Here is a 13811-nt window from a genome sequence, read left to right on the forward strand (position 1 = left end):
TTTCATTCCCAGTACCACAATATACATATATGTGTGTGTGTGTGTGTGTGTGTGTGTATACACACACACATACATACATTTTACATATATATGTATATATATGCATATATACATACATATGTGTGTATATATACATATATACACACATATATTTGTGTGTGTATATGTATATATGTGTGTGTGTATATGTATGTGTGTGTGTATATATATATAGGTATTAGATACATATACATACATATATGTGTGTATATATGTATGTGTGTGTATGTGTGTGCGTATATATATATATATATATATATATATATATATATATATGTATTAGAGCCCGGCGTGTTTTCACACACTTGTAATACCAGTACTTGGGAGGCTTAGACAAGAGGATACAACATTTGTGACAGAGCTTCAGCAACTTAATGAAGTAGAGGGCAATTTAATGAGATCTTGTTACCAAATAAAATAAAAAATAAAATAGGGCTGGCAGTATAGCCAAGAGTAGAATACCCCTGGGTTCAATCCCCAGAACCACAAGAAAAATTATTAATACTCAATTTCTCTGAGCAATTTTTCTCCTACTTTCTGTACTTTTCCAATATTTTCAAATTAAATAAAAATATCTTGTATGAATATAATGCACCAATAAAAATAAATAAATAAATATCTTGTATAATACCTTTTGGGGAAAAGAATGTGTTTGTATTTCTTTTTCTATTTGTCTAGACACAAAAATATGCTGAAAACTTGAAAATTATAGATTCACTAGTAAAATCAAACTTGTTAAGTACTCCACTGAGACAAGTAAACATTTTTTTTCAAACTTAAAAGTAAAAGAAACATTTACAGAGTTCATACTCAGTCATTGTGCTTATTTCTAAGGCTAACAATAAAAAATAGAAATTTAGGCAATGGAAGAAACAGAACATTGAATAAGACAACCATCAGAGACATTTGTAATTATGCCACGGTCTTTATTTATTATATATATTATATGTGGTTTGCATTATATTTCATCTGGGAATGATGCTTTCAAGAATATCTCATCAAAATGGTTCATTTCACTGGTGAGAAAACCAATATTTAGAGAAGTTAAGAGGCTTGTGAAAGATCACATCGCTGGCCAATGACAGGGCTAAGTTCTAAAACCTCTGACTTCCCAGTCTAGGACTCCTGGGAAGCCCCGTGATGGTCAGGTGGTTAATGCTGAGTTAGATCTGAGAGGATAAGACAGTCTCAGCAGGAATTTGCATGGATGTTGCCCTATCTTTTATTTTTAAGATGCCAAAATAATAATTATCAGAGGAAACACCAGTGTTATTTATATTTTATTTTAGTCTCAAATGAAATCAAGTTCCACAATATTTTTTTTTCTCACATAAGTTTGGATCAATTTAACAGATTTGTAAAAGTTTGTTTGCCTATAAGGTAGCAAGTTTCAACTTCTCTTTCTCTCTCTTTCTCCCTCAAGTTTTTATGACATGGTCTAGCATTGACACATATCACTTCTGTTCAAAGACCATTGGACAGAACCATTCATGTAACCATGCTCAACTGCAAATATCTGGGAAACATTGAAGGGCACCTGGATATTTATTCAGTTAAAATAAATTTAAAAAAACCATTGAAAGTCCTTGCCATACCTACTAGAGGAAATATTTCTAGATCTCAGCAGACAATCATTTGTATGAACTGTCAACTTGTCTTCTGCTCTGATTCGACCAAGTGTTCCCTGAAGGTCCGTGTGTTAGAGGCTTGGTCACTAGCTGGTGGAGCTATTGGGAAATGGTAGAACCCTAAGAGGTAAGGTCTAGCCAAACATGAGAAGAAGGAGGGGAGGGAATGAGGTGGGAACTGGGTAAGGGCTAATTGGGTGATGTGTGCATGTATGTCTTCACCATCTTGTATCCCATTAAGATATATAACTATAATGCACCAATAAAAAAACTAAAAAAAAAAAAAAAAAACCAAAAAACTAGAGGTGAGGCCTAGTAGAAGGAAGTCATTGAGGATGTTCTCTTAAAATGGATATTGGGATTTTGGGCCCTTCTAGTCTTTGTTTTTCTGCCTGTCTGCTATAAGGGAGCTATTTCTTCTATCTTGATATTGCACCATGATGTTCTACTTTATTACAGGCCCCAAAGCAAATGAACCTACCTACCATGAACTAAAACCTTTGAAACAATGTGCCAAATACACCTTTAATCCTTATGAGTTGTTTATCTCAGGCATTTTGTCAAAGTGATGGAAAGTTGGCTAACACAACCTCTGACAAAATACTCTGCCTGGATACATGTATTTATCTTAATGAAAGTTTTTAATGAGTATTAGTATTATCACTGTCACCAGAATTTTGTATGCAAGTCGCACAATTCTGGCTTTTATCTTTAGCCTTTTTAATAGAAAGCCTCTCATTAGAGAAATCTTTAGGTCTTAATCCCCCCTCATGCTTTTTGTAAACATTATTAGATCTAAGTGTTCACCCTTTCTTTGTCTCTTGTTTTTAATTTTAAAAATAACTTTAATTTCTTCTTCAGTAACTGCAATTCCTTTGTGTTGGCTTCCTACTATTGCTATTGCATGACAACCATATTGTGCTCCTCAAAATGCCCAGAACAACTCATGTCATCAATATAAAATGACCAATTCTTCCATTTCTAAGATTCAATAAAAATATACTATCCTAATGTTAATATTTCCACTCCAGCTGACATCAAATTTGCCACAAGAACATATATAGAAACATACTATTAGTTTTCTAATTTTCAAGCTTTCTTTAATCTTCCATTTTATTCTTTGTCTTTTCCAATCTCTACCCACAAAAACACATGTATTGTCAAAGCCACGCTCCAAGAATTCATGAATGATGCAATTAGGAAAGCTCAGTTCTGGAAATGATTTTAATAATGATCAAATTGAATAATGATTAATAAAGCATGAGTGGGAACAAGGAGCTAAAGATTCCTCTACTGAGAGGAATTTTCAGACTTACAGATAAAATCTTGACTATAGAGATAATAGTTCTAATACTCAATTTTATTGATAGAAAACCAAAACAAAGCCAGGCGTGGTGGTGCAGGCTTGTAATCCCAGCATTTGGGAGGCAGAGACAGGAAGATCACGCAGGTTCGAAGCCAGCCATGCTGGCTTAAGAGACCCTGTTTCCAAATAAAAATATATAAAAAAATAGGTCTGGGAGTGTAGCCCAGAGGTAGTACCCCCGGTACCCCAGTACCACCAAAAAAAAAAAAAAACCCAAAACAAAATATTTTGTTAGAGATCAAGTTGACAACTTATATAAACTATTATAGACTGAGATTTATACATATTTTCTGCAGACATAGTAAGTGTGTCAGGGACATTTCATGATTTCTAGATGCATACCCACATTTCTCAGTTTTTGCAGTTAGTAAAAGTTGCAAGATTGGTTCTATCCAATGGTACATGGACAAAAACGATATGTCAACTCCATGCCATACCATGTAAAACTGGGAGGTGAGGGTAGTGGTTTAATTTTATTATATTAACAAACTCAGAACTGTGTTTTGAAAACATCCCTCTCCTTATATGGTTCTGAGTTAAAGCTGAACTTGAGATATTGACACACGTTTTCAAAAGCAGAAAAAAGTTGCTGTCATCAATTTGTGAAGGTCTCTGTGATCAGATGCACAGAAAGACTAATGGAAGGAGGCCTATAGGTTCTCACTTGTCTTCATGCTTGAATCTCTGCATCCACTTCTTTTTCTTGATTGCTGGGGTCAGTGGTAACCCCAGGTCTACCACCAAGATACGGAGGAAGCCGCCTTCTACATAATTCTCCCACTGTCAACTCCATACCCTAGGCTTTACAAATTCCCTTGTAAGTTCTAACTGTTCACATGTGCTGTCATTTAACATAGGAATATTTATGATACCCCTCTAATTTTTCAACTCTATCTTTCAAACATTTACTTCCTTAAATCTACCCATGAGTATGTAAAGTTAGGGAAAAACTTAAACAAGGGCCTTAATGTGGTTTCAGTCATTCATTCTTCTCTCTCTCTCTCTCTCTCTCTCTCTCTCTCTCTCTCTCTCTCTCTCTCTCTTTCTCTCTCTCTCTCTCTTTCTTCTTCTTCTTCTTCTTCTTCTTCTTCTTCTTCTTCTTCTTCTTCTTCTTCTTCTTCTTCTTCTTCTCCTCCTCCTCCTCCTCCTCCTCCTCCTCCTCCTCCTCCTCCTCCTCCTCCTCCTCCTCTTCTTCTTCTTCTTCTTCTTCTTCTTCTTCTTCTTCCTCTCTCTCTCTCTCTCTCTCTCTCTCTCTCTCTCTCTCTCTCTCTCTCTCTCTCTCTCATTTTTGGTTGCTATGCAATGCTGGCATCAAATCCAGGGCCTCACACATTCCAGGAAGTGCTCTACCACTGAGCAACACCTCCACATACATTTGGAAACTAAAGGACATAAATAACTTCTAAATAAGCCAGTAGTCAAAGAGAATATCTCAAGAAATTAGTAAACATTTTCAGTTAAATAAAAATAAAAGATAACACATCTGTCAGAGGCCCAGAGGCCCAGTAGGGGGCCAGCTGTGGTTGCAGGGGATGTTTGGTTTGTGAGTCGCCTTATGGAAGAGATTAATAACAGCTTTATTCTATAGACCCATCCCTTATATAAGTTCTGGACAAAAATGGTGCATGTCCACACCAGTAATCTGCACATTTTGTCTGTATTTGCTATAATTCAATAAAAGCTTTATGTAAAAGTAAAGATAAAGATGACAGTATTTGTGTTTTTTTAAGTAAATAAGTTTTAGGTATGGGATCTACTAGCATTATATGATCAGATTTAAACCTATTTATAACACACAAAACACGTGAACTTGGGCAGATAATTCCATAGTCTTATTAAAATGAAATAATTGGGCTACAGTAGACCTCCTTTATCCATTGTTTCACTCCCCTGTCATTTCAGTTACCTGTAGTAAAAACTTTTCTGAAAATATTAGATGGAGTATTTCATAAACAAGCAATTACATTAATAGTGCACCATTCTGAACAGTATGATGAAAACTCACATTGTCTTATTCTGTTTTGTCTAGAATGTGTGTCATCATTCTGTTATACCCTTCCTTCCTGTTAGTTACTTAGTAGTCACCTAGTGAGCCTATCATAGTTGTGGTATTGAATTCCTTATGCTCAAGTATTGCTTATTTTACTTAATAATAGCCCCAGAGTTCAAGGGCAGTGCTGCTACAGTTTGGACATGCCAAAGAAAAGTAATGAAGTGCTTCCAAAGTAAAAAGTTTAAATTTCTTGACTAATAAGGAAATTAAAAAATTATATGCTAAGGTTGCTTTGATGTACATTAAATTATTTTTGTTCATCTCTCACATTCCTAATTTATAAATTTAACTTTATGATATGTGAATATGCATAAGGGAAAAAAATTAGTATATATAGGAATTGGTACAAAAAGTGGTTTCAGGCATCCACTGGTGGTCTTAGAATATTTCCTGTGAGGGTAAGTGGGGATGACTGCAGTTGCTACTTAAGCATCTTCCCATTCTAACTCAATGTACCTTCTAAATTAATTCACTTATACAGACATATTTAGAATATTCTTAGTTGATTTTCTTAGCTTTCTAAATGTCACCATCAAAGATTGTGAAAAAAAATTTAATTTCTTATTAAGAGTATTTTCGACAGACTAAAGCTTACAGTTTCTAATTTTCACATTTTGTTTCATTTTTACTATTTGCTTTTTCTTTTAAAATAAAATCTTGCCAGATTTTATAGTAGGCACTGTGAAATTCCATTAACACATTCTTTAGTGATGGCATTTGTTTTTACTAATTTCTATGAACAGCACATATGACTCAGCAGGGTTTTTAGAAATATCCTGTTCCTGTTGGCTCTGGACGTCAGCAATGACTGGAGTAGGACACCTTTGCTTTAGATATTTGCCTCTTTCATCATAGACTGGGACCTTGGGGAAGGAGCTCAGAAATGAAGGACATGACGATTTTGCAAAATAGTTTGTATAAACTACTTCCAACCTAACACTCACAAAAAATTCTATAAATGTTTTAAATAGTTAATTAGTTTATTATTTTTCTATTCATGTGTGTGTGGTACTGAGATTGAAACCAGAGCATTATTTCTCTGAGCTACACCCCAACCCTATTTTATTATTTTTACTTTGAAACAGGGTCTGGTCTCACTAAGTTGATGAGGGCCTTGTTAAATTGCTGAAACTGGCTCTGAACCTATGATCCTCCCGTTTCAGTCTCTCAGGTACCTGGATTACAGGTGTGTGCCACCACACCCAGCTTAACCCGTATATTTGTGCATGTATGCCTCTACCATCCTGGTACTCCATTAAGATGTATAACTACAATGCACCAATAATAAATAAATAGATAAATAAATAAATAAATCCTATAAATATAGATATCCTTTTGATATCCTTTATATATAAGGTTGATTAGAGCAGGCCAGATGATATTGTTGAGCTGATTCTCTGGTGTAAGCACTCACATTTTAGCAAGGCTGATATTCTCATGGTTCTCTTGTCATGAATGAGACCGAATGAATGGAGGTGAATGGAGGTAGAATACCCCTGGGTTCAATCTCTACCAAAAATATATACATACATACATACATACATACATACATATCATAATATATCAAAAACAAAAAAAAAGTCTAGAAGGACATACATGAAAACATCAATTGCAGTTATCTCTAGAACTCAGGATATTAGTCTCCCTTTTTTCTTACAATTAACCCCATTTGACAAATTTCATATATATATATATATATATATATATATATATATATATATATATATAGTTTTTGGGGTTTTTTGGGGTTCCTGGAAACCCTTCTACCTCCGGGCTACACTCCCAGATCTATTTTTTGTTTTATACTTTTTATTTGGAAACAGGGTCTCTTAAGCCAGCGTGGCTGGCTCCGAACCTGCACGATCCTCCTGTCTCTGCCTCCCAAGTGCGGGAATTACAAGCATGCGCCACCATACCTGGCCAAATTTCATAGTCTGATCACTTTAACAATCATAAAAGATACTAGAATACTTTAAAAATAGGTTTCCGTAGCAATCAGCCTTTGTTAATTTTAGTTCTTCATAGCCTTCTGTGGTGGGGCATAAAAAATGAGCCTAAAAGAAAATGTGCAGAAAGAAGTCAGTTATTTTTAGAGAGACCTTTAGAGTCTATTTTTCCTTAAAATTTTTTTTCCTGATTCAAATGATGGGATTGAGGTTTTTTTTTTAATATTACTCTCCAGTGCATTAGGAAATCATAATAGAATTTCTGTTATAACACAAAATGCAAGCAATACTGAGATGGAGTGAGAGCAGACTAAAAACTCACCAGAAAATGATGGTGCACAGGTTCAAGAGAGGCAAAAGATGGGAACTGCAGCTGGACTAAGTGTTTAAAACATGTCAGCAAGACTCATAAAGTTAGGAAAGTCCATAAAATTGAGCACAGCCAGCCAGCCATGACTGTTTATTGACCTTGAGCTCTGCAGTTCCAGAGTTTGAAGCCCTTGTACCAAAGAGAAAGTACAGATGAAACACAAATATACAGCACAGAGCAAGGGAGAGAATAAATTCTTGACACTGGGTAAAGAAACAAGTAAAGTTTGGAATCCAAGAGGAGAGTATACAGCAGCAGAATACATTCAGTCAGGGCTACAATACTGGATTATAAAGGTAATGCTTATGAGTTATGTATAGAGTTAGTGTCTGTGTTATACAAACCATGACAAGATTTTCAAATAAAGATGTAATCAAAATTCTTGTTCATTAGTCTTTGTGTGCATTTTTAGCTTATCCTGGGAATAAGTGGATTAATGATGATTAAAATTTTATATGGTCTTTCAGAATGTTGTGACAAAGCATAATATTAAAAATATCATTTTAATTGTTAATTATATGGCTAAAAATAGTCTTCCAATTGGCTTTGATTTTAAATTATAAGATTATACAGTTTTGTAATGATTTGTATCTACATTTAGCCTACAAATTATTTGAAATATTTTTAATGTATAGTTTTTGGGTGTCTTGACAAGTTATATGAATGTTTTAATATTTATTTTTAACTAAAGTATCTTAGGATGCCCAAAACAATATAGGGAGCCGAATAAACACAGTTCGGTGGTGTAAAAGATAAGATTTAAAACCTTCTTTTGATATTCTCTAATGGGATCAAGAATGGTCAGAATATTAGATTTGATAAAATGCAGTAATTTGATTAAAAAGTAACACTTATCTGTTGAAAAGTAAAAGCATGAGAAAAATTTAAATATAAAATGTCTCCTGGGAAGGCCGGTCTTGATTAATAAGGGTCTACACTTGAACATGTGTAAAATTATGAATAAGACATGGTTAACCTGGACAACCATTGGTGGGGGGGGGGGAGGGAAAATGTGGGCGGGGGGGAGGGCACCAAATATAGTGTAAATGTATACTATTTATGTTCAATAAAAAAATTGTTATAAAAAAATAAAAAAATAAAAAAAATGTCTCCTGACTTTTAATACACAGATTTCATAAACTTTAAATATATATTTTCTATTAATAGTATTTAACATATATTTCTATTAATAGTTCTAGAGAACACACTATTCTCTACTATATATATTATTATTCTATAGGCTATTTAAGAATATTCTCTTCTAAAAAAACTTCTTTTGTTTTTTACCTAAAAGTAATTTCGACACTTTTCTACCTTATCCATAATAGTACAACCTTTAAATATATACATTTCTTAGTATATGTGCATGAGTTCTTGTATAAGATGACTGTGTGAATATATGCCATTGTCAACATGATCTACATCATGAAATGAGACTATAATGCACCAATTATATATATCTCACTGGCCCAAAAAATTATGCACACATGTTCAATTTTGGTAGATAATATTAAATTGACATGTTAAATTTTGATAGATAATATTAAATTGACTTTTTCTAAATAAGATGAACTATTTTACCTCTTATTCAGTATTGGTAATAGTGCTCCTATTTCCCTATATTCTCCAAAGCCTTGACATCCAGAGACTAAAAAAAAGGAAACCATTTATTGTAGAGTACCCAGGGTGACCTGAGTAGAATGAACAAAAATCCCTTTACCAAACTCTTACATAATTAAAATGGAATTGAGCTTAGAAATCTGAATAACACAAATTTAGACCAATGAAACATAGTTTCACTGCATATAATTTTTAAGACTTGAAGGTCTTATTTTATCTTCAATAGTCAGCATTATTAGGGGGTATGAATTAATTCAAAATAGAGTTGAAAACTGGGTATGTTGGGACACACTTGTAATCCCAGTACTTGGGGGCCTGATACAGGAGAATTTCAGGTTCGAGTCCATCCTCCACAACTTAGTGAGGTCTTCTGCAACTTAATAAGTCCCTCTTTCCAAATTAAAAAATAAAATAGGGCTGGGGGTATAGTTCAGAGGCGGAATGTCCCTGGGCTCAATCCCCAGTACCAAAAAAATGTAGAATTGAGAAAAATATGAAAAATGTTAAAAATGTTCTGGAATGGCTTCTGAGAGAAATTGGGCTCTATTCAATGTTTGAGGATGGATTCTGGAAATATGCTTGTGAATTTTTTCAGTGTACACAAAGGAATTCCACAGATCTGTATAGAAAACAGAATATTGTTCTACATGTCTGACTCATTTTTAGATCTTTGATGTATTAAATTATCTTTGATATATTTATTATTCTATCCACAAAGATAACAAGCAAAATTTAAATGACTTTTAGTTTTCAAAAGTAAATAAACTATAATAAAATCATGACACAAATTTATATAGTTAGCATGGTTGGCAAAAGGAAAACTATCTTTAAAACTAATCCTTTGTTGACTGTGCTATTGATTTTGTATTTCTTTTCTTGCTTTTTTATTTCTTTTACTTCTTTTTTTTTCCCTAAAATAATCATGATGGTTTTCTGGGACTAAAGAATTTCACTTTCCCACAGAAGATGATTCATCAGAGATGACCTTCTTCCAAATTCTTTCCTTAGGCACAGATTTTTCTTTTTACTTGTGTGGGCGTTTTTTTTTTTTTTTTTTTCATTTTAGGAAAAGGAAATTAGGCTAACTTATTATAATAAACAATATCTACTCAGTCTCAGATACTTGAGCACACTTTGCCATCTCAGATGACTGGATCTTCACAGGCATACCCAAGAATACCTTCAAGGCCAAAATAAACCTTTTTCTAAAATTTGGAGGCTGGCACTGCTAATCAAGCAGAAGGAACATTAAAGATGGAGGATCTTACATGCACTCAAACATAAAGACTGATCTTTCCATACAGGCTCTGATTTGCTCTTAAAATGGGCGTATGGCACACATTTATTTTTTTTCCAGTTTAGCAACCCAAACCTCAATTGTGGAGCAGATTAACTTCCTCATTCCACAAAATAGGCAAATACAGAAAAAGAATGAGTTCTGTTTGTCTGACTTTAGCAAAGCATATTGCTTTTGATAACTTTAGAGGGGAAAAAAAACCTTGTATATTATGGTGTGTGTTGTGCTGCGTAAAGTCTATAGAATTTACATTGCAGAAACTTCCACACTGAAATAACATCATCAGAGTAGGTCCAAGTGAGAGGAAACTAATGCCTTAGAAAATAAATATTTCTTCCTAGAAATGATTATTTTATTTATAAAAATAATTCATTGAAAAATTACTTGTGTGGCAAGTATCTCATATATATCAGAACTAATATATTTGCATTTGGGGAATTAGTTAAATTTTTAGGAGAAACTTTGGATTTCATGTAAGGAAATAGGGATTCTTATTCTAAACATTAACACTTTGTGTATATATTCACCACACATTTCCTGTGAAATACACCAGTTTACCAAGAGTAAGAAACTCTTTTCTATTTTTCTTTATAAATGTATCTCCCGTTGCCATCACAAAATAAATCCTCATTGTCTATAAGCTGAATGGCATAAAAATGGGCACATCATATTTTTCTAATCTGAATACATTTTTACTATTTTTTTAAAAATAAAACCCTTCTCTCAGAAATATACAGATTTAGCCAGGTGTGGTGATGCACGCTTTTAATCCCAGCACTTGGGAGGCTGAAACAGGAGGATTTTGGTTCACGGCCAGCCTCAGCTAATTAGTGAAGCCCTCCACAACTTAGTGAGATCCTGTTTCAAAATAAAGTATAAAAAATAGAGTTGTAGCTTGAAGGTAGAATGCCGCCAGGTTCTATCTCCAGCACCACAAAACAAACAAACAAACAAAAAAAAGAAGCATACAGATTTCAGGAATAGAAAAACAGTAAGAATCCAACAACATCATCATTCAAGTGGAATGACATACGGGGACTATTTCATTCAATAAGAAAACACACATTTTTCTCAAGTTCACATGGAATATTCAGCAGGATAGACTACATTTTTCTCAAGTTCACATGGAATATTCAGCAGGATAGACTACATTTTTGTCTATACCTTAATACATTTGAAATAAGAGAAAAAATACAAATATTCTCTCAGATTGCAAAGGATTTAGAGTAAAAATCAGTGACAATGATAGCTGGAAAAATCTCCCAAATATTGAGATTTAGAAGCACATTTCTAATGATGCATGAGTTAAGAATAAAACTCAAGAGAATTTTTTTAATATTTAAAACTAAACAGAAATTAAAACAACTTAGCAAAATATATGGTAATCAGTGAAAGTAGTGTTTAGAAAAAATATGTTGAATGCATATAATAGGTAAGAACAGAGGCACAAAATCAATAATGGAATAATTTTGGTTCAGGAAATTCATAATTCTCTACAATTTCATCTAGCAGATAGGATTGGAATACTTCCTTACTCTACAAGTTAATTCAAAACCAGAAATATTTGATAAAAAATAGAAAACCTGTTTGTCAATAATATAGATGTTAAAAATTCTTAATAAATATTAACAAATAATATTAATAAATATTAACAAATATAACTCAATAATGTATAAAAGATATAATACCACAACAAAGTAGGATTTATCCCATGTATTCAAGGCTTGTTCTGCTTTTGAAAGTCAATTGATTTAAACCATTACATCAACAAGATAATGGAAAAGAATCCCATGATCATATCAGTAGATGCAGAAAAAAAATTTAACAAAACCCAATTACTACTCATGATAAAAATTCTCAGAAAATTATAGGATAGCTAGCCGGGCGTGGTGGCACACACTTCTAATCCCAGCATTCGGGAGGCTGAGACCGGAGGATCGCAGTTTGCAGACAACCTCAGTTGCTTAGTGAGGCCCTCTGCAACTCAGTGAGACCTGGTTTCAAAATAAAGAATTAAAAAAAAAAATAGGGCAGGGGTGTAGCTCGGAGGTTGAATGCCCCTGGGTTCCATCCCCAGACCCCCCCCCCCAAAAAAAATTAGAGGATAACTTCCTCCACTTAATAAAAAGTACCACCAAAAAAATGTCACCACTCACATAATATCAATGGTGAAAAATTGGAAACCTTCCCACTAAGTTCAGAAACAAAGCAAGGATGGTGCCTCTCAATATTTGTTTCAGTATCATATAGAATTAGCTAATACAATGACAAGACAAGGAAAGGCTTATCAAGTAGAAATAAAGAAATATAACTCTACTTTTTTCTGATGACATGATTATCTATACAGAAAATCTGAAAGAATTGGCAATAAACAAACAAACTCTTGGAACTAACAAGAAATTGTGGCAAGTTTTCAAGATACAGGATATATAGGCTTTCTGTATACTAGCAATGAACAATGAAAATTTAAAATTAAAAATACATTATCATTTACATTAGTATCTTTCAACATAAAATACTTAAGCATAAATCTAACAAAATATGCCTAAAATATGTGTAAGATAAATTACAAAACCCCAATATAAAAAATTTTAAAAACACTAAATAAATTAAGAACTTTCTCATATTAATGGATAGAAAAAATAAATATTAAGATGTCAGTTCTTAACTTAGTCAATAAATTTAATACAATTCAAATTAAAATCATAGCACACACACCACACACACAAAGAAACATCTAAGATAATATGATGGAAATTTTAGATAATTTGAGTATGGTGATGAATATATATATATATATATATATATATATATATATATATATATATATGCCAGAAAAGAAATGTGATAAATTGAACTTCATTGAAATTAAAAACTTCTTTGTGGAAAATAGTTTCAAGAGAATAAGACTCTTAGACTATAAGAAAATATTTGCAAAGAACACATCTGACAAGGCACTACTTTCCAAAAATGTACAAAGAATTCTTAAAACTCAACAACAAAAACTGAACATGATTATAATTGGGCACAAGGCTAGAATCAAAGATCCTCATCAAAGATGAAATACAAATAGAAAATAAGCATATGAAAAAAGTTCAATATCATATGTTATTAGGAATTTGCAAAATAAAACTCAATGAGGTATCACAATATGCTTAATAGAATGATAGAAGTTCAAAACATTGATTACTAAATTCTAACAAAGTGAAATAGCAACAAAAACTCTTTCAAAGCTGGGAGTAACAATGCAGCTGTTTTGTAAGATAGTTTGACAGTTTCTTTAAAAAAAAGAACTACACATATTCTTATAATATGATTCAGGAATTATGTTCCTTGATATTTATCCAAATAAACCAAAAACATATACCCATACCAAACCTATGCACAAATATTTATAGCAGATGTAGTCATAATTCTCAAAACCTGGAAGCAAATAATATGTCTTTTAGTAGATGAAGGGTTAAATAAATTGTAGTATACTCAGACAATGCA

Source organism: Muscardinus avellanarius (genome assembly GCF_963383645.1).
Source record: "Muscardinus avellanarius genome assembly, chromosome: 4".
NCBI lineage: Eukaryota > Metazoa > Chordata > Mammalia > Rodentia > Gliridae > Muscardinus > Muscardinus avellanarius.